The sequence below is a fragment of the Galeopterus variegatus genome, unplaced genomic scaffold (genome assembly GCF_000696425.1).
Source record: "Galeopterus variegatus unplaced genomic scaffold, G_variegatus-3.0.2 Scaffold877, whole genome shotgun sequence".
NCBI lineage: Eukaryota > Metazoa > Chordata > Mammalia > Dermoptera > Cynocephalidae > Galeopterus > Galeopterus variegatus.
In genome coordinates this window covers 57,272-78,684 of record NW_007726988.1, presented here as the reverse complement: position 1 = coordinate 78,684, position 21,413 = coordinate 57,272, and positions in this window count along the sequence as shown.

The window sequence follows — 21,413 nt, the reverse complement described above, 5'->3', positions numbered from 1 at the left end:
CTCACGGATTAAACCTGCTTCAATTGTGTTTTTTCTCTGACATTGAGACTTACCATTATGATCCCAGGCCATTCAAATCGTGTACTATAATGGATTATGTGTGAATAAATTAAGGAATTTAGATCTTTATAATAAAACTACTTTGCAGCAACAGTAGTTCTGTACCTGCATATTTACCTATTAAACAAAACGTAATTGGAAAATAAAATGTACTGTCACCCAAAAAATGTCTCATGTTAGAAATAATCATTTCAGATGCAGCTACAAGATTATTCTGGCACAGTAGTAAATTAAACACTTCAACAAATTTGTCATACTGATGAAAATCCTAACCTGTGCATTTTGTTTTCATGGTGTAGGAATATGGGCAACAAAATTTTTTAAAAAAATTCACATTAGAGTCAACAGAAGAATAGTTTCACAGACAAAGAAAGTTTCTAGGGTTTTCCTGAAAAAAAAAAGGTTATAGCAGTTAGAAATGCCATGAGTAGCTTAAACAAATAGTTTATTAAGAATTTTCTTTTACACAACTGGCACCTGAGGAAGGTGGTTACTGGTGTATGCTCACCCTCTCAACTATCCCATCGAAGACCCACACACTTTCTCTCTTTCTGTGCTGTTATTCTTAGCAAGTTGGTTTTTATTTTCCTATCTGTTGCCTTGTGGTTGCCATAGTTCCAGTCATCAGGAAAAGTGGGGAAGGATCGGGACATGCATTATTCATTATCAGGCTACTTTCACATATATCTTTTAGACCAAGATTATGTCACATGGCCATATTTAGTTGCAAGGAGACTGGGAAAGTGAGGAACAGGATAGCTGTTGTTGGTTTGGCCAACCATAACTAACCTCCAGAGACTAGACAGTTGCTGCCTCCAGATAAAATTGGGGTGCTATTCACAAAGAAAGGGCTAGATATTGGTTCTACGTCAGAGGTTTATATATGTTTTGGTCAGCAATATGCTCTGGTTTTGGTTTGGTGAGAAATAGGAAGATCACTGAAGAAGAGAGACACCCGGAAATGGTCTTAATTTGGCCACAAGGATCATGGGACTCTTATGTTGTGTTGTGTGGGTTTTTCTTTCAGAGATTCCTAAAAAAAGGGCTATGTTACTGAGCCAAAGTCAATTATCTTTCAAAGTGATTTTCAGTTTGCTATTAGCTTCTGAGAAATAACAGTAAGATTATTAAAAAGATTGAGGCTAATAAACTACTGATGAGAACCAATGAGCTCATTTGTAACATCACTTCTATAAATGACACAGGTTTTCAGCCTAAGAAAAGGATATGTATATATTGGGAAGATGAGAAAACTAGTCTCTTTCCTGTAAACAGAATCTCTTTCTTTTTTTCTCCTACCATAAAATATTGCTATGACTTAATATTTTGTTATTAAAATTCTAGGAATCACTCTTTGGAAATTTAGAATTAGTGAGCCGAAATGGTTGTTAATATTTTATTGTTAAAATAGCAGAGCAAACTAAAACTAATTAAAACTGATCGTGACTACCATATTTACTGTCATAATTTTCCTACAGAAATAGTCTTCAGTTAAAATGAGAAGAGAGGAAGCTGTGAGGATACTGACTCTGACAAGAACAATACTTAGCAGTATTGCCACCTGGTGCTGAATTCCCCAAAATTTCCCCTAGCAATTGCTGTGCTTGGAGACAGAAGTGGGCCAATTTAGAGAAGAGGCTTAGAAATTGTGCTGAGAGCAGATTATGAAGAACTGTGATAACTATTAACTTCTTAAACCCAATTCACACCTTTTTCTTTTGAACCGTAAGGGGATCGCAACCCTCAGCACGGTGTCGTGCGCACCACGCTCAGCCAGTGAGCACACCGGCCATCCCTGTATAGGATCTGAACCTGTGGCCTCGGCGCACCAGTGCCGTACTCTCCCGAGTGAGCCACAGGGCCGGCCCAATTCACACCTTTTTGTTAAGTATAAAGTTTCAGAACTCTTTCTGTTAAAATTCAGCTTACTGAATATCAAAAATTATTTTCCCCTCCAAATTATGTGTTGGAATATGGTAAATATAAAAAAAGACACAAATGAACATGGTAATCAGGAAAAGACTCTCCCTTCCTTTTGTCTTATGTGTTAGATAAAAGCCAGAGTACCTAATAGAATAAGATACTGAGAAAACCAGTATAACTATTGAAACAATACAGCTATTTTAATTCATAAAAAAGCTTCATTGTAATAGCTTTCATCATTAGGCACTCATTCTAAAGCCATTTAAGAGGAAAAAGAACATGTTGTTCAGACATAGTAAAAAACAAAAACCAAAAAACGTGAAGGCAAAATCCCTTTAGATACATTTTGGATTTTTTTTTTTAATTGAACCCATTTTGTAAATGGGTTTTCCACCTGACTTAAACCAACCATTTTGTTCTTCAAAAGTGTGGATCATTCTTTTGCATTTTAAAGTATTGTCATTTCCCAGGGCATTGTGTCTATGATTAGTGGAAGAATTTAAAATTCTTCCTCCCCCAAGTAGGTGTGTAGAGGAAAAAACACGAAACTGAAAGAGTACCTTGGTACTGCCACCTATCAAATTAGGTAAATTTGTCCCCCTTCTAGCCTTCACCCTTCTCTGAAATATGATAATGATGGACTAGATGGTCGTTGTGGTTTCTTGTCTTAATTCAGGCTGCCATAACAAGTACCATAGACTGGGTAGCCTAAACAACAATCATTTATTTTACACAGTTCTGGAGTCTGGGAAGGCCAAGATCAAGGTGCCCTCAATTTGGTTCCTGGTGAGTGTTCTTTTCTCGGTTTGCATACAGCCACCTTTTTGCTGATCCTCACATGAGAGAGAGAAGGAGATAATCTCTCTTGTGTCTCTTTTTATAAGGGCACTAATTCCATTCATGAGGGCTCCACCTTTGTGACCTAATTACCTCCTAAAGGCTCTACATCCAAATGCCATCACAGTGGGAATTAGGGATTCAACATATGAATTTTTTTTTTGGCGAGGGACACAAACATTCAGTCTATAGCACCCTTCCAACCTTAGTATTCTGTGATTCCCAATCTCCATGACATGTGCTGGCCTAGTCCTGGCAGGTAACTTAATGGGAGAAGGCAGGTGCAAATCAAGGCAAACTGAGGAATATGTGCCCAGACTAAGGGACACAGCTGGTACTGAGCTCAAACCCACAGAGACTGGCAGAATTGCAAAACTAGTGTTGCAAACTGATTTTTCAGGACAGGCTGCCTGGCAGTCCATTCTTTTGCCCTCAGATCTATTCCTGCACTCCCCCTGCTCTGCTGTGAATTGTGCCAGCTGACCCCTACAGGCTGTGGTTCCCAGACTCCCAGGACAGCTGGCTTCTGCTTGGGTCCCTCCACTGGGAAGCAGAGGTAGGAAATGGGGACAGGGGAAAAGGGATTAGCTGGAGTGTTTCTAACCCTGTGTCTCAGCCTTGGACAATGCCTCCAGCAGCAGAAATATCTCTGCAAAGACTCTAGCTTCTGTGAGACAGGCCTGCTGTGGTTCCAGCTTCTGCTGGGTGTCCCCTCCTCACCCCCCCTGCACCCCATCGCTATCTCTGCCTTCTTCTCTCCCTTCAGTTTTGATCTGGTAGTGGTTTACTGTTGCTAATTTCCATATTCCCTCACAATTTCCTGTTGGCTTATCAGTTCTCCCATCACCTATACAACCAATTATCTTTATTATCTTCTCTGTGTTTCAAAGACTCAGAGCCATTTCTTTTCTTGGAAATTAGACTCTTACTGATGTAGGCTAGAAATATGGATTCTTGTCTAAAATCTTCTAATTTTTGGCTGGCCAGTTAGCTCAGTTAGTTAGAGTGTGGTGTTATAACAACAAAGTCAAGAGTTCAGATCCCCATACTGGCCAGCCACAAACAAACAAACAAACAAACAAACAAACCAACAAACAAAAAACTTCCAATTTTCAAATGCTGGTATATTAGTTAGGTTTCTCCAGAGAAACAGAACAAATAGGATATTAATTAATTAATTAGTTAATTATAATAATTTGGCTTACATGGTTATAGAGTCTTACACATTCATAATCTGCAGGCTGGAGACCCAGGAGAGCTGATGTTTCACCTAGAGTCTAAAGGCTGTCTGCTATAGAACCAGGAGAAACCAATGTGGCAGATGAAGTCTGATAGCAGCCTGTCAGAATTCTCCCTTTCTGGGGGATGCTGGTCTTTTTGTTCTGTTGGAGTGAGCAGGACTGAAACCATGTTGGAACTTAAAACCACATGGGCTCTAGGAGATTTTAGAAGACACAGTTTTATTGCTTAGCATGCATTTCTCTTTGTTCCCTCTATTCCCATGGATATTTGATATTTCAAACCTTGCTTATGGGTAAAGATGACATTATTTACATAAATGTAAAGTTGTTTTTCAGTCAATCTGGAGTTGCAAATTTGCCATGAGAGATGTACTATCCAGACCCTGAGAAACCAAGGAAGACATCAATAAAGCTATGCTGAGTCCGCCCTGAGGCAGGACCCTAAAATAATGTCAATGATGGGAACAGAAACCATCTAGAACCTTATGAAATGTTGTACCTGGCTCCTTACATGGAGCCCGCATAGTTCATGTCTCCTTCCCTCCTGCTTTTCATTTTCCACATTGCATTCTCTCAATCTCCTCTTTAAAAACCCCTCAGTAAATCTGAGTCCTGGAGGTGGTGTTAGTCTGGCCATTTTCCTTCAGGTTTATCAGAGAGATGGGTTCACCTAACATCTCTCCTCAGGTAATTGGTATTCCTGAATAAAAACTGACTTTCTATTACACCAACAATTAGACTTTTAAGTTGTTTGTTTTATTTGGGGGCAGGCAGCTGGACTTGGGTTTGGTAAGAAGATTTTGGTGATCATCAGCCAGGAGCTGAATGCCCTGAGTTCTGTAACAGATTTTGGTGAGCCAAGCTGGGGTTTTTTAGGGAGAGGCAACCAGACTTGGGCTCAATAACAGTTCTTTTTATGCCTTTGACTGAGTGGATGAGGCCCACCCACATGGAGGGCAATTTATTTTACTCAAAATCCACTAAATGTTAATCTCATTTAAAAAAACAAAAAACACAAGAATATCCAGAGTAATGCTTGACCAAATATCTGGGCACACCATAGCCCAGCCAAATTGATACATAAAATTAACCATCTCAACTGGCAAACAATTGAGAAAACCCATGTGGGCCAAAGAAAATATGATTTTTGCTCTCAGGTCGGTTTGTGACTTCTGCTCTCTAAATGGACATGGTCAAATGAGTAGATAAATATTTTGGCAAGCTTACTATAGGGGCTTATGAAATTTCATGTTATATGAAGTGTTCAACTTTATATCTTCCCTAGGATAATGGATGCCAAGCGGTACTTTCAGTAAGGGTAGTTTATAATGTTCTATTCAGTGAATGAGAATTATAAGCTATGTGAGAAGGACCTTTGTTGTTGCAATGCCAGCAAAGAGCCAGGAACTTAGTAAATGTACAATACATATTTTCTGAAGTAATGAATAGAAGGAATTCAATTCAGTTGAATAGACACTTAATGATCACTTGATAGAGGCAAGGCACTGCATTAAGTGCTGTTGGAGATTCAGAGATGTATAAAACACACATTTGCCCAAAGTTTAATAATGCATATAAGTCTAAGTGACAAGAAATTCTCATTTCTTTTGAGGAACAATAAATAAAGGATGTACAAGGGCAATTGGTATTATATACTTAGCCATATTTGCATTTTTGATTTGGATGTCTAGAAATTGAGAGCTAAATTTCCTGCTCAAACCTGGCCGGTGTACAGCAGCATCTTAGAGCTAGCTTAAGTGTGCTCTAGTTCTTCTCCTGATACTCTTTCCTCCTTAATAATTTATTCTAATGCATATTCTCCAAAATGATTTAAAAATAAACCTGTTACGGTTTTATTGAATAGAATTTTTATAAGCTGCCTCAAATTCTTTGTGGACTCAGGTAGCCCAGAGAAGTTTCTTGTGATTCAAAGGAAGGAGAAGCAATTCTGGCTCTTTGGATCAGGGAAGTGTTTATTTCAGGTGGGACATCATAGTTGAGTTTAATTTAGTAAGAAGAGATGTCAGAATACATTTCAAGAGTGCAGCAAGACCAAGAGTGTAGAAGAGGATAAACAAGCAGATTTTGTGCACTAAGGAGCTTTGGAAAATGAACTTTGAATAGGGGAAGAGAGGAATAAGCACACAACTGAGTTGTACCTACTGGCTGGGGTTGAGGGACAGACTGAGGAATTGGAACCTTTTTTAATAGTTGGAACCACTGAAGAATTTGTGCGATAGATAATAACCTGAACTGAGGAGGAGCTTAGGGAAAAATGCATTAGAGCTATGTAAGTGTGATAGTTAGAAATACGTATGGTAACTTGATCAGAGAGGTTACTACAATGTTTTAAGCAGGAGGTAATAAGGGTTAAGTCAGGTCACAAAAGTGGGAAGTGACCACTTATCTGAGAAGCACAGTGGAGACAGAATAGACACGTTCTTGAAACTGATAGCTTATGGGATGGTTGGAGGGTTACTTAGCCATGCTAAAGGTTTGAATGTGGGCACTGGGGAGATGAGCAGTACAATTTTTTTTTCTCCATAAAAAATATGGGTTAGGAAAAGATGGTGGGAGAAGAAAGATGTTCATACTAGAAATCATTTTGCTGAAAGCGTGTCCTTAGTTTTCTGGTACAACTCCAGGTTTCAAGCAGAGATTTTGGGTAAACTTTTTGAGACCCTCAAAGTGAATCAGATGAATGGAGCCAGTAGTTACTTAGAATATGCATTCAGATCAAAGGAGGGGCTAATACCCTGTGGGAGATGAAGGGGATGCTGACTTTCATCTCCACTGATTCCTGAAGGCAAAACTCCCAGGAAAGTTTGAAACACACAGTTGTAATGACGTCACTAGAATGCACATTGAGTAATGACATGAGATATAAGGTTAAGAGTACATGCTCTGGACCTGATTTTTATCCCTGTTCTTCTCTGTGTGACTTTAGTAAATCTTATCTTCTCTGATTGTCTAGTAAACTGAAGATTATAAGACCTGACTCATAGTGCTGTGGCAAGAATTATATGAAAAAAAAATGTCTCCCATAGACAGGTGACCTAAACCTTCCTTCTTTGATCATATTCCAATGATCAAATATGGGAATTCCTATTCACATGGTTTATAGGGAAATGCTCTCAGAAGAAGGGGAGTGAAAGGAACAAGATAGGGTAGAAGAAGAAAACTAGCAAGAATGTCATGCCAGCTGGAGATTATTTTCAGTCTAATCCTTCAGGAAAGCTCTGGAGCACAAATTGTGGCACAGAATTGATCACATTTTGAGGCAAGAGGTTGGCCAGGTATACTCTTAGGTGTTAGTCATTGGACAACTATCCAAACTTCAGAAAACTAACCCTTATTTCACCCATGTTTAAGCAGACATGACTTTCTTAACCATATTACCTTAGGGGAGGTATGGTGAGGCCAGAGAGAGAAACTGGGGAGAGTTTTACAGTTTTGTTATATTTACAGTTTCCTGGGGAGCACAGAGCATGCCATGCAGGGCCACATGGGGAAGCACCGGGGTTGGTCAAGCGGCAGAGGAAGAGAAGGGAACTGTGGGCAAGAACCTTTATTATGGCTTCTGTGGGAAGGAATGAGCAAGGCAGGGCAAGTAAGCTTAAGATTGGCTAATTTAAATACTATTAGCAAGCTCTGGTGACATAAGGGCTTCCCTTCCATGTCTGGTACCTGGCCCTGGGATGATTAGGGTGGGGGTATAGTGTCCCAGAGTGTAAGATGGGAGGTAGGCGTGTAGTGGCCTGGAGTGTAACATGGGAGATGGTTGAGGGGTTTGGACTTAAGCAGCTGCTCAAGAAGGAAACTGGCCAGCCTCTAGCCAGAAGCTGAAAACTGTGTCAAAATAGCATATGTGTGCATGCGCACGCACACACACACACACACACACACACACACACACACACACACACACACACACACTCTGTATTACATTGACCCAAACAGAAACTTCTCCAGGGGACCTTCCTGGGTTGCAAGATAGTACTGCCTTCAAAGAGAAAGATAGAGAGAACTGCCTTTTTCTCCATTTTTGCAAAACTGCTGAGTGATGGTTGCCAACACTGCCTAACAAAGGGAAAGGTTGGGGACAGCCAATGTATGTCCGGACAAAAATCAGGGCCAACAGCATCTTCCTGGCTACACCATAGCCACTACTAGTACCTATCCCAGATGCATGGAGGTGAGCTGTGCTCTGGACTTGATTGACAGCTTTCCCTAGCCTCTTCAGTATGACACAAAGCACTTGTAGCCTAACTATTGTTCTTAGAGCATTTCCTTTAAAAAAGCCTTTTGTATTTCTACATATTCAGAGTTGAAAATAGCTAGCTTTGAAGTAAAAAAAAGGATCGCATAATTTTTCTCCATCCAGATTTGTTCAAAGTGCAGAAGCAGCAAACCATAGACTGTGAGCACTAAAAGGAGTATTATAGTTTTCCCTCTTTGGAAACAGGCTCAGAGAAGTTGAGGGAACTTGTTAAGGTCAGGCAGTTAGTATAGTGGCTGATTCAGAAGTAGAACCCAGACCTCCTCATTGCTTTGTTAGCGACTGAACACTCCTGTAAACCATGTGCCCCATTTTATAACACAAAAAATCAAACTTAAAACTTACCTGGAATTGAAAATATGAAGTTTGTTGAAACTGGACTTTATTCACTAAAGGTTATGAGAACTTTCCCTGCCCGGTTTCTCAATGAGGGGCAGTAAAAATGTCCTGAACTTGAATCAAACAGCAGGTGTGTACAGATTCCTCTGAATGTCTGCTCCTGTGGCTGTTGTTAGCTCAAAGAGTGTCATTTTGGCTCAATCTGTTTATCTGGGTGAGCAAACCTGATTCATCACAGGCAATTTTAAATGACTGCTCACTCATTGTCTACTAAGTGTGGATACTGCTTCATTCAATCATCACATCATCCCTCTGAGCAAGGTATGCTGCTTGAGGAGTCACTGACAAAAACATTATCAGAAGGGAGTCTACCCTCGAAGAGGAGTTCACAAGTTTCCGCTTTGAACAAGAACGAAATGAAAGCTCACTTGTATGAAGTCTGCACTGGTTCTGTTTTCAGGCTAGCCCAGCTCAGGACTCAGGAACAGCTCTGATTTGGGGAGAGTGGAGAGCCTAATTAAGAAAGGTAACCATATTTGCTCATCCAACAGCTCACACAGTTAGCTGGGACCCAACCTTCCCCAAATACTTTCTAGTGGCATTGAGTATGTATTTGTTGATAGCTTATAAGTTTCTATTTTTAACAAGTATCTTGAAGTGAGTAATCATAGCATTATTCATATTCTGTAGGTGAAGACAAACTCTTCTGTTTGAAAATCTTTGGTGGAGCCTCACTGCTTATAGAACAATGCCCAAACTCCTTGGCTTGGTGTGCCAAGTCCTTCTATCATCTCCTGTTTATTCTCTCATGCCCCTTAGGCTTCAGCCAACTTGGACTCGTTTAGTTAGCAAACATTTGCTGGGCACCTCACCCTGGACCTGGCACCGTGTTGTACGTCAGGCTAGGGTGAATCAGACAGGCATTCTCCCTGTACTTATGACACCCACTGCCAACATTCTCTTTTCCAAATGCTCCCTGCGTTTTTTCAACCTTGTGTCTTTGCTCTCTCTGTTCCCTGCCTGCAGTGTTCTCCTATCATCCTCTCACCAGAAAATTATCATTCGTCCATTAAGGTTATCTCCTTGAAGCTGTCCTTGATCCCTTCTTCCTCATGTATTTCTGTAGAACTTATCACATTGTGCTCCGTATTCTAGTCAGCCTTAAAACTCAGACTATCAACTCCCTGTGAGCGGGGATCATATGTCATCACCTGGTAATCCTTGCTGCCTGGAGTCTTGGTCCTGTGGTCAGCCTCCTGATTTCCCCTACATTTTTTTTTTCTTATGTACAGTGATTAATGTCTTTACCTAGTCCAAAAAAAAAAAAAAAAATCCATCCCCCCTGATGTGGAACTCTTAGAATAGCTTGAACAGAAGTCAAGCTGTGGAAGTTTTCCGTGTTCAATGAATCATTCACTGAGAAACATGGGGTACACTTAATTTTTGACTATATTCATTTGTTAATGTTTATTAGTGTTTTCTTTACTTATTCTGATAAGGAACCTTGGTTATTTACATTTCTGTTTATTTTTAAACTTTTAGCAACTGCTTTGAGGAGTGCAAAGAGAACTTATTTTATTCCAAGAGAATTGTGTGGAGGATAACTGCTAAAATATATTGGCTGTTCAAATAACCTAGTTATTAATGCAAAACTAATCCTTTTTATTTCAAAAGTCTTTGACCGGACCTAATTGATTTTTGATTGTGATGCTAGCAAAGTATATTAATACTAATTACTGTGAATTCTATCATTTAAAAAGGTGAAGTATTTACTTCTATTTCAGTCTTGAATTAATCAAAGAGTATGTCTTTCTGTAGGGTTTTTTTTTTTTTTTTTTTTTTTTTGGAAAGGCCATAGTTGCATATTTACTTTCATACATTAATTCAACTGTGAATTACATGGGACTTCTTTACTTACACATTTGTGGAATTTTGGGGATTGGATCTTAAAACTAATGTTGTATGTATGTATGCATGTAGGTTTTATGTATGTATGTATCTATCTATTTATCTTCTCTAAAAGAATGAGAACCAATAGGTTCTCATAGAACGTGTTATATGTTTATTCTTGGCTATAGTGTCTGGTTGGATTGTTTACCAATTTAATAAATTTTGGTTTTATAGTCTAGGCTTTTGATAGAGCTCACAGATGAATTTGCCTGCCAAATGTAGTTGATCTTGAGGAATTACAGAAAATGGAGGAGATGCCAAAATATTAAAGCAAATTTCTGGGCAAATTTGATTCTTTCACAAGAGAGAGAAGAGGATGGAACTGGCAAACCAAACACTGGTACCCTTGAAACTAATATTGAGAAGGACTCTAGAATAAATTACTGAAAGATAGTTACTGAACATTTACCCAGGGAAAGTGTAATCACTAAGATTCTTGAAGGTTCATAAATAATTTGTTTGTTAAACTAATATTATTTTCTAATTGTCTTATTAAACAGGGTCCCTCATCAGACTTTATTTTCTGAACAATTATGTGCCATTCTACCTTCTGCCATTTTGGGGGCTTGGAATGCCTTCTGTTCCCATTTTTGCCTATTGGAAGTCTATTCATTCATCAAGATACAATTAAATTAATGTTTTAGTGAAGACTTTGCAAATCCACATCTGTAGTAAGTGCAACTTCACATTGTTCTCATAAAATAAGAGTTGCGTATTTTTCCCCCTTCTTTCATTCTGATGATATTTTAGTTAGTGTTTACATATCTGTTTTTTGTCTTCTTACTGAAGGCAAAACTTGCCCAACTCTCCCACTGCTCTCCTCTAGGACAATTGTGAACTTTTACTTACCAAGCTTTTTTTTTTCCCCAGGGTTCCGTTATAACCTCTTTTTCTTTCTATTTCCCCTAACTGGATAAAATTAGGTGTTGAGTTATTATTGTTCTTTCATTCTCTTACCTTTGAAGGGATGGTACCATGACAGCAGGGAGATCTAACACTGCTCAGAATTTCTAGCTTCAGCAGAATGTAACTTCCATCTCCTATATCTTGTCTCTGTGCCAGAATTGTAATTCACACACCTTCTGTAGGGCTCAGCAGCCTGCAGTTTGCTGCATTCTGCTGTTACTTTATCTTGATGGTTTTTTTACCAAAGGTACATCTTCTTTACATACAGGGCTACTGTTTTGCTTCCCTTTAAAAAGTCCTCTCATTGGGTCGAGCCCGTGGCGCACTCGGGAGAGTGTGTGCTGGGTGCGCAGCAGCGCTACCACCGCGGGTTCAGATCCTATATAGGGATGACCGGTGCGCTCACAGTGCTCACTGGCTGAGCGCGGTGTGGCCGGTCTCAAAAAGGACAAAAAATAAAATAAAATAAAATAAAAAAATAAAAAGTCCTCTCATTAAAAAGGTTTCTCTCATCAAAATTGAGAATATCATTTATTCACCCATTCATTCAACAAATGTTTTTTGAGTCCTAGTATGTGCTAGGCACAAGGATACAAAAATAAATACATAAATAAATATGATACCTTCTCTGTTCCTTAAGAGCAATATGGCCTCTCAGCAAGATAGATGCTCAAGAGGAACATTTCAGTATAGTGTTTGAAGGCGGTGCCAAACAGAGGCACAGCCCTCACGGGAACCCTTAGGGACAGTTCTGACCCTGATTGGTTGGTGAGGTAGGAAAAAAGAAGGTTCCCAGGAGTTCTCACATTTAAGGTTACCCTCCAAACTTGAGTAGATATTAGCACCGGGTAGGAATTAGTTACACAAAAGTAGAGGCTGGATATGGGGTTGGAGAAAAAGGTATTCCAGGCAGAGAGGAAGCCATGAGTAAAGGTGTGGAGTAGAAACATCGTTGTGTGGCTATGAAATACAAGCCATTTGCATTTGTATGGTCCAGGTGTTGTTGGAACATAAAATTCAAGGCACAGAGTGTTAAGAGATGAGACTGGAGAGCAAGTCTCAGGTCAGATTTTGTAGAGTCTTATAAAATCTTGTAAACTCTGCCAAGGAGCTGGGCAGCATTCTTGTCCTGAGTCCTACCCCACCAGCTTCAATAATAACTCTATTATTACATTCTTTCTTTGGGTTAAAATATTAAGTTTTCTTTGCCTTCTTTCCATAGATGCATAAGGCTGGAGCTGGCTTGTATTGCCCTTGAATTTCTAGGAGTTTTGCATGTTGATTGTTAAACCCAGCTATTACAAAAAATTGAATTATATAAACATAAAATAAATCAAATTAAATATAAAGATAATAAATACTAAAAACTCACCACTGTCCTATTATTTTATTACATTTTACTGTATTTTACTGTGCAGCATCTATACTCTTAAGGTTATTTATGTCCATTGTTTCTCTATGGTAGAAATACTATATAATGGTGTGCTAATACTGTACTTCTCTTTTGAACTCTGTGTTCATTACATCAAATTGGTAGTTTGAAATCAGCCATGGTGGGAATATTTACACCATAAAAATCAGCAAACGCTATAAGTCAGAGTTTGATTTATCATTTTGTTAACTGTCTAGACTTAGGAATGTCATGAACCAAATGTAAGTAACGGAGAAAAACATAAAATTTGTTGTGTCTGTAGCCATTTCTTTATGAATAGCATTTAAAATTGAGAAAATATTCTTCCAGTATTTGGAAACTATTTTCCAATTCAGCAAAGAAATCACTCATGTCCCCCATCACTGACAAAAGTGTACAGTTCTAACATATGTTTCTGTTGTTTTGCTTTTGTTCTTACTTTTTATTGTCAATGAAAATACCAACCAAAATTCATGTCAGAACTATGCTCACCTGTCATTTGCAACCATAGTTTGAATGCATATACAAGAGTTTAGCAAAAATCAACAAAAGCATTCTGTGAGAATCAGTCGGCTATATGGAATTTACAATAAGGAGTATTGAATGTTGTATCATTATTTGTAAATTATTAGCTATCCATTCTTTATATTAGTAAAATTTATAGTAAGCTTTGATAAATTCTTATACTTTATTTCTCAAAGAGCTGATTGTTAAATATTTACTAACATACTACAGCCTAAACTTATCCCTAACTCTCATACAGCTTATTTTCTCCTGTTGATTACTGAGTTAATCAGTTACTTACTTACTCCATTTTGTGCTGCTATAACAAAATATCACAAACTGGGTAATTTATAAAGAACAGAAATTTATTTTTTCATAGTTCTGGAGGCTGGGAAGTTCAAGAGCAGGGCACCGGCAGGTTTGGTGTTTGGTAAAGATTTGGTCTCCACTTCCAAGGTGACACCTTGAGTGCTATAACCTCCAGAGGTAAGGAACGCTACTCCCCACATGGCAGAAGAACAGAAGAGAGCAAGCCCACTCTCAAAAGCTTTATTCATATTGGCAGTAATCTATTCATGGAGGCAGAGCCCTTGTGACCTTAATGCCTTTCATTAGACTCTGCCTCCCAACATTGTTGCACCGGGGACTGTTTCCAGCACATAAATTTTGGCAGACACTTTCAGACCATGGCAGTGCTATTCCCACAATTATTTTTTTCCTATGTAAGTATGCAGAACTTCCCTTCATATTTGGGTATTTTCTTTATCCTACTTAACTTTCAGTTTCAATCACTCTTAATTACATTGGAAACTCTCTGGGAAACCATATCTTCTCTCTCTCTTTGTGACATGCAGCATGGCCTTAGCTAAGAGCCCACCATTCTATCACCAGATGCAGAAAAAGAAAATTTATTTTGCAACATCTCTTGTAGCTAGTTGTGCACTTTCCACTTTTCCTTTTCTCATCTGAATTCCCAGCTCTTAACTATAATTATAAGTTGAAATATATAAATCCCACTTAGGTTTGCAAGTCCTCCAGTTTTCCTCCATGGACTTCATAGTCCTGAGAAATGTTTCCTAGGCTTCTTAGGGAAGAATTAGCAATGTCCATGTAAAACAGTAGAAGCAGGGAGAGGGTAACTGTCATGGACTCATTTCTTCATAGGTGGGGCTGCCACTAAGGGGACATGTCAGGTTTATGAGAACCAAATATCTGCCACTCCAAGGAAGCTATCATTCAAGACAGAGTGCTTCTCACTACAGAGCAAGAAACAGGCTTCTCAGAGCCTTCTAAAACCAGGCTTCTTGTCATAGGAAACATAAATCATTGCTTCTTCTCCAGTGACTGCCAATTTTCCTGAAGAAACAGCCTCAGACTACTGCAAAGTTTTATTGCTCCAGTCTCTTCCTCTCACCATCTTCTTGACTGTATTCTTCAACTCACCAGCCTCTCCTCAGGTTTCTTGTTGTTATCATCTTCTTGGTTATTTTAGGTCTCAGCTTAGATGTCTTGTTCTTCAGGAAGTCTTTCCTGAGTGGTAGTGCTCCTAGACACTCCTACAGCACTCTGTACTCTGACTGCAGAAATGGTGGCATGGTAGTGTAACTGCCTGATTTCTAACCAGTTCCCTATACTGCTCTGTGAAAACAGAGATCGGGCCTCTTTCCTCTATGACTTTATTTCCAGCCACCAGCACAATGCCTTGTAAAAGGTAGGCACTCAATATATGTGCACAGAATGAAGCAATGAATGGTTTCTTTCATAATAGTATGTCCTTAATTTTCTCTTTAGCTCTTCATCCTTTTGAATATAGACAGAAATTCCTCCATCCCTTAAGCAGGGAGACCAGCTCATATCTGACACATACAGCTGTAATTGCTTATGGTAAGAAGTTAAGTGTAGCACAGTTTAAACATTTTCTTTTCTTTTTGTTTAAGTAAAAACAGAGCTTTTGGAAAGAAGAGGCTTGTATAAAAAGCTGGCACCTGTTTTCTAGGTGTCAGGGATGAAGCCTTAATGTAGCCTCAGTTTGGCTCTTTATGTACCAGGAAAATTCCTTTGCTATCTGGTTTGGATGTTGATGATCAGTGATTATTACTGGCTTGCAAACAGCTTGCTATACTCAGCCATCTATTGCCAAACGCAGACACCAGGTACGATAAATTAGGAAATATAGAGGACTTAGGCAAGATTTTCTGAAAATTACTCCTGTTTCTGCATCTATCTACACTTTAATCACTATAGCTTACAACTGGACACCAGAAAGCATTTGTTTTAATTCTAAAAGTAGAAATTTCCAGAGTGTTGGAACACTTATATTAGAATCTCTTGGAATCCTTGATTACAATGGAGATTCCCAGCTCTGTCTCAGAAATTCTGGCTCAGAATCATAGGGACAAAGCTCAAGAATCTGCATTTTAAGTAAGCATGTGTAGCAGAAGTTGTCAATGATCCACCCAGGAAGCACCCCTGGCTCCCCTGCCAGAATGAGGGGGGTGCCATGGGCCTCAACCAAGCTCTGCCTTCTTCCTACTACTCCCACCCTATCTCCTTCCTCGTTCCCCTCTCCTGCTCTCCCCAACTGTTCTGTGACATCTTAGAATGTGAAAAAATGATAATATTAATAAATAAGTTAAAGACAAAAATATACACTTAAAAAAACCCCAGTCATTTATTATATTTTATTAATGGATGGTTCTGATCCACCTGACAAAGGGAGTAGATACAGAGAGGGCTGTAGTGTTTCCATTAATACAATCTGCCCCAAATATTAAAGGTTTTTATCTTGGAATTATGGAGAAACCATTTTTATTTGTCTGTTGGATAATGATGTTATTTTCTCTTCACACATTTAAAAAATTCTTTGATGAGAGTCTACTATTTTATTTCTAAAGAAATCAAAGACAGGTTTTTAAGTCTGCAAAAATCAGTAAATGAAGGGAACTGTAGCTTAAAAGTTGTAAATTCAAGTTCGAAGCAACTATGATTTCTATAAGCTCTTACTTCAAAGGGTAGAGAACCAAGCAGGGCAGTTCGATGAAGAAAAATCTTCTCCTTGTTGGCAGAGTCAGACTCTGGGAACCAATATTTTATTTCTTCCAAAGCTCATGGAAGGAACATATAGAGCTTTGAAGTCAATTGAACTAAAACCTTTAGGGAAATTACTCAATAAGGCAGAAGAATGCAGAAATTGGACATGGTGGTAAAAGCTGCAGGCCAATGTGACATTAAGACCTGGGGGCTCTGGGGTTCTGTGAGTGAGAGAATGTAAGTGGAGGGCTCTATCCTATGGTTTGTGAAAAAGAAAGGAAAGGTTAGTGTTTATGAAGGCAAGAAAGGTAATAAATACACCCTAGATGTCTGAATTTTAAAAATCTTGCTCTGCATATTATCAGGTGATATTTGCATACTATGAAATGGTTTTGCCAAAATATTACTGGAAAACAAATGTGCTTCATTCTTTCTAATTTAGTGAATTAGTAAGGGAAGGCTAATTGCTATAGCAAAATTCTTCCAAACTCAGTGGTTTGACATAGTAGAAGTTCATTTCTCACTCACAGAACAAGGTGGGTAGCTAACATGGATGGAAGGGAGGCACTGCTCCAGGGACTCATTCAGGAATCTGGGCTGCTTCCATGTTGAAGCTCTGCCCTAACATAGCTCCTTGTAGTTTTCTCTACTCATCTGGCAGATGGTGAAAAAGAATATGGTGGTTAAAAAATGACCACATATTCTTCATGGTCCTTATATGTGCTTGAGGAGGCGTAACCTTATTCTTTTTTCTTTGAGTGTGGACGTGCTTAGTGACTTGTTTCTAATGAATAGAAAAAAATGGAAGTATGAAACTCAGAGACTGGATTAAAAGGGCTTCCTGCTTGTGCTTGCACTATCTCCCTCTCTCAATGTCTCAGGGAAAATGTCTTTCACTTTAGGGAAAGCCAGCTGCCATGTCACAAGGACACTCAGGCAGCTGTGTGGAGAGAGAGACCCATGTAGGGAGGAGGTAAGTGAGGCTTTTGCCAACTGCCATCAAGAAAATGAGTCCTCTTGCCAATAGCCACGTGAGTACATCGCCTCAGAAATGGATCCTCCAGCCTCAGTCAAGCCTTCACATGATGCAGCCCAAGTCAATGGCTTGACTACAACCTCAGGAGAGACCCTGAGCCAGAAACACCCAGGAAAACCACTCCTAGGTTCCTGACCTTCAGAAATTGTGTGAGATAATAAATGTTTGTATTAAGCTGGTTTTAGGGCAACTTGCTACACAGTAATAAGTAACTAATACAGAGAATGGAGAATAACATGTGGGAGGATTATACAATTCTGGGCCTGCAAGAAGCATGAACTATTTCCTACCCCATTTCACTGTCTAGAGTTGAGTCACATGGACACACCTAACACCCTAACTGCAAGACAGGCTGGGAAATATAGTATAGCCACATTCAAAGGAAGAAAGGAAAGACTTTGATGAACAGCTAGCTAGTATCTGCCAAATTCAGTGAATTTATATTTTGGCATTTTGGGACTACAAGGATCCAGTAGCTGTTTATCCCAATTCAGACCAAATTCTTAGAGTAAAGCCTTTGAAATGCCCATCACTTTGAGAGTGATGCCAAACATCACTGGAGTTACCCAGGAAATATTAAGAGGTTTTGGTTTGTCTGATTTACTAGTGCTTTTGTAACAACAGCAGTAGAAGCAGCAATTCCACTACCAAAAAATAATATTTATTGAATGCCCAGGAATTGTATAAAGCATTTTATTAATCATCACAACAAAAGAATGAGGTAGGTACAGTTATCTCAATTTTACCAATGGGGAGAATGAATCACTGAGAGGTTAGGCAATATGCTGAAATTCTCACAAACATCTGTGTAAGCTACAGATCCAGCTCTTTTGCCTAAATCTGTATTTCTCCAGAGCTTAGACACCTGAGTTGTAAGCAGGGTTAGCAGGCTGTTGAAGGGAGGAACTGAGCTCTGCAAGGAGTGTTTTCAACCAATGCTGTGAAAGGAGCCCTGACATGCCCTACTAGTGTAGGTGGGACAAACAAGATTCTGGGATGGCCTTCTCCGTGGGAGAGTAGTGTGAGGATGCTTTAGGCACAGGTGTCATCCTACAAGTAAGTAGAAAGATATGAACTAGAGAAATAAAACTCCAATTTGGCCAAATTCACATTTTTTCTTCAGCATAGCTTTACACAGGATATCTCTGAGCTTCAGTTTCTTCTATATACTAGGAATAAAAATACCTATGAATAGGCTTGTTATGCACAAACATCTGGAATATTTCTGTCATACAACAACAATTTTTGTTGAGTATACCAGTGCCATTATTTTCTAGAGAATAGAGGCCATATATTTATCGTTATATCCTTAGTGCCTAGTACAGTGTCTGGCACAAGGTGATTGTACAATACATTTTTGTTGAAGGCACAGATAAACTGATGATACAATCATTTCCTCTTCATTCTTCTTGGAATGAGGAGCTCGGTCCGAGATGTGCAGTGTAATCACCGTCTCTCCCTTTGGTGCTGCCCAAGCATTCACAAAGTGCTTACACACAGTATGTCATGCCAGTGCCTCATCAGGACATCGCTCCTACCCGCCCCTGGAGCAGTGGGAGGCAACCCTTTTACAGTACTTTGTCCAATTCAGGATTGAATAAAACCTAACAAACTCAGAGAGTGCCCAGAGGAGAGCAATAAAAATTGATTAAACAGACCTTCTAAAGAAAGGTTAAGAAAATTGGGATTATTTCAGCTAAAGCTGTTGGTGGGGGGATAATAAATTTTCAAGAAACAAAAGAATATCTTGCAAACTTTGTGGTTAGCAATGGGCAGAAGGAATTTCGGTGACTTTCCTGTTTGACATTAACACGCAGCCTCTCTCACCCTCTCCACTCATGGGATTGTAGCAGCCACTTTGAAAATTCTTTATTACATTGATATCCTTTCAGGAGCCTGTGGCTCTCAGGTACTATGAGGTCACTGGGGCAAAGTAGAGAAGAGACATTTTAACTAAGTAAAATTTGAGAATGTATTCATCCCTTGACTCAGCACTTTGATAGAAGAAGGCCATGAACCCAATTAACCCGAGGGCCCAAAGACATTTATAGACACTACCCCTCCCTCCTTTGCTGACCTCTCAAGACTTCTCAAGTCCAATTCTTGTAAATCTGCTATGTTCCATTGCACGTGCATGAACAGTGTGCTCATTTTACTCTTGCTCAATTATCTCATAAGATTTATGGATAGGGAAGTTTTCCTACGAGAGCAAGAGCTTGAAAATGCATATTAGTGCTGCCACTAGGACTATGGTATTCCTCGCCTGAACCCTGAAGTTAACCTATGTTAACTTTATATAACTTAATAATCTAACAAATGTTTGATTAGTGTTTTTTATATGCCAGGCATTGTGTTAAGTGCTGGGAATACAATGTGAATTGTATATATGTGGCCCTTGCCAACACAAGGCCTTAACATAGGGGCTATAGGCTAGTGGGTGTACAGACAAATCAAGAGGCAATTGCAATATAGTAACAAGATATGTGCTATATAAGACCATATGAGAAACCAGCCTAACCCAGAGTTCGGGTGTCAGGGAAAGCTTTTTGGATAATTTGATACCTAAGTGATCCATGAAAGACGAATAAACATTATTAATTATCACTAATTCCTTCTTTGGCCACATTATCAGTCCAGATTTCTCTTATTTTGAAAATAGATGTCATTACCTAACCATTCAAGTCACACCTCCCCCCCATTTATTACTTTCAATTTTATTTTTAAATTATTAACTCCACAATCAAGTTATCACCTACATGGTTTAGGGATAAAGAGAATCTCCAGGTGTAGTTGACCCAGGTTAAATTAAATTAATGTCAATAATCTTATGCCAAGAATTAACACTGTCTTGAAAAAATATGTTGGTAAAACATCCAGGCAGCCCACATGTTAATGCAGTTCTGATCATGAAGGTCTTATAGAAAAGAACCTTCATTCTCTTGAACTGGAGAGAACCGAAGGCCCATACAGGGACCCAGGGCACTGCAGGATATAAATCTTGGGAACTGGTAGTGGCTACATACCTTCCTCTGGTCTGCAGTGGGAGGATGTGAAGGGAGACCCAAGAAAAAAGAAAATACGTGTGTGTGTTTGAGAGAGAGAGAGAGAGAGAAACAGAGTGGGAGCATGCATTTTGATGGTATTTAGGTCCCTGGCTTCCATAGTTCCCAAGGACTAGTTATTTCTGTTCCTGTGCTGCAGTGTGGTTTTGTGAAAAAGATCAGTATTCTTCTAATAAATTCCTTTTGTTCTGCCTAAGCTACACTAAGGTGGGATTTTGTCTCCTGAGACTAAGAGTCCTAGTGAAGACAGCCATGCAGTATTGATAGAAACCTGCTAATTTGCCATCTGGTGGCAGATGGTTAGGGGACAGAGCATAAAACTCACTAGCCTCCTGCTTTGTGAACTTACCCATCAGGACAGCTTTGGGGCATGGAGAGTCTTAGGAGGGCACGCATTTGGCTCAGTACTGAGGTTCTATTCTACACCTGCATTTGCAACCTCATCACCAGCCCATCCATTCCCATTGCGGTTCCCAGAGACTCCCAGTAGGGGGTAGTAGTGTGCAGTAGCTACCTACCCAGGTTCTGGAGCCCAACAGGCCAACTTCAGGTTCCACGTCTGCTGATTCGGGTAGCCATGTGGCCTTGTGCTAATTACTCACTCTTCTCAGCCTGGGTTTTCTCATCATAAAATGGAAGTCTCATTGGGTGTTAGGATTAATAGATAATTACATATCAAGTATTGGGCAGACCACCTGGCACATAATAAGTGTTAAATATTAGTAATTATTTTAATACAAACCAAGTCTACCAATAGGGAAATAATGTGCTGCCCATTCATGTGGTACAAGACAATGGATAAGGTCAAGTTTTAAAATGCGTAGAGTTACTCTAG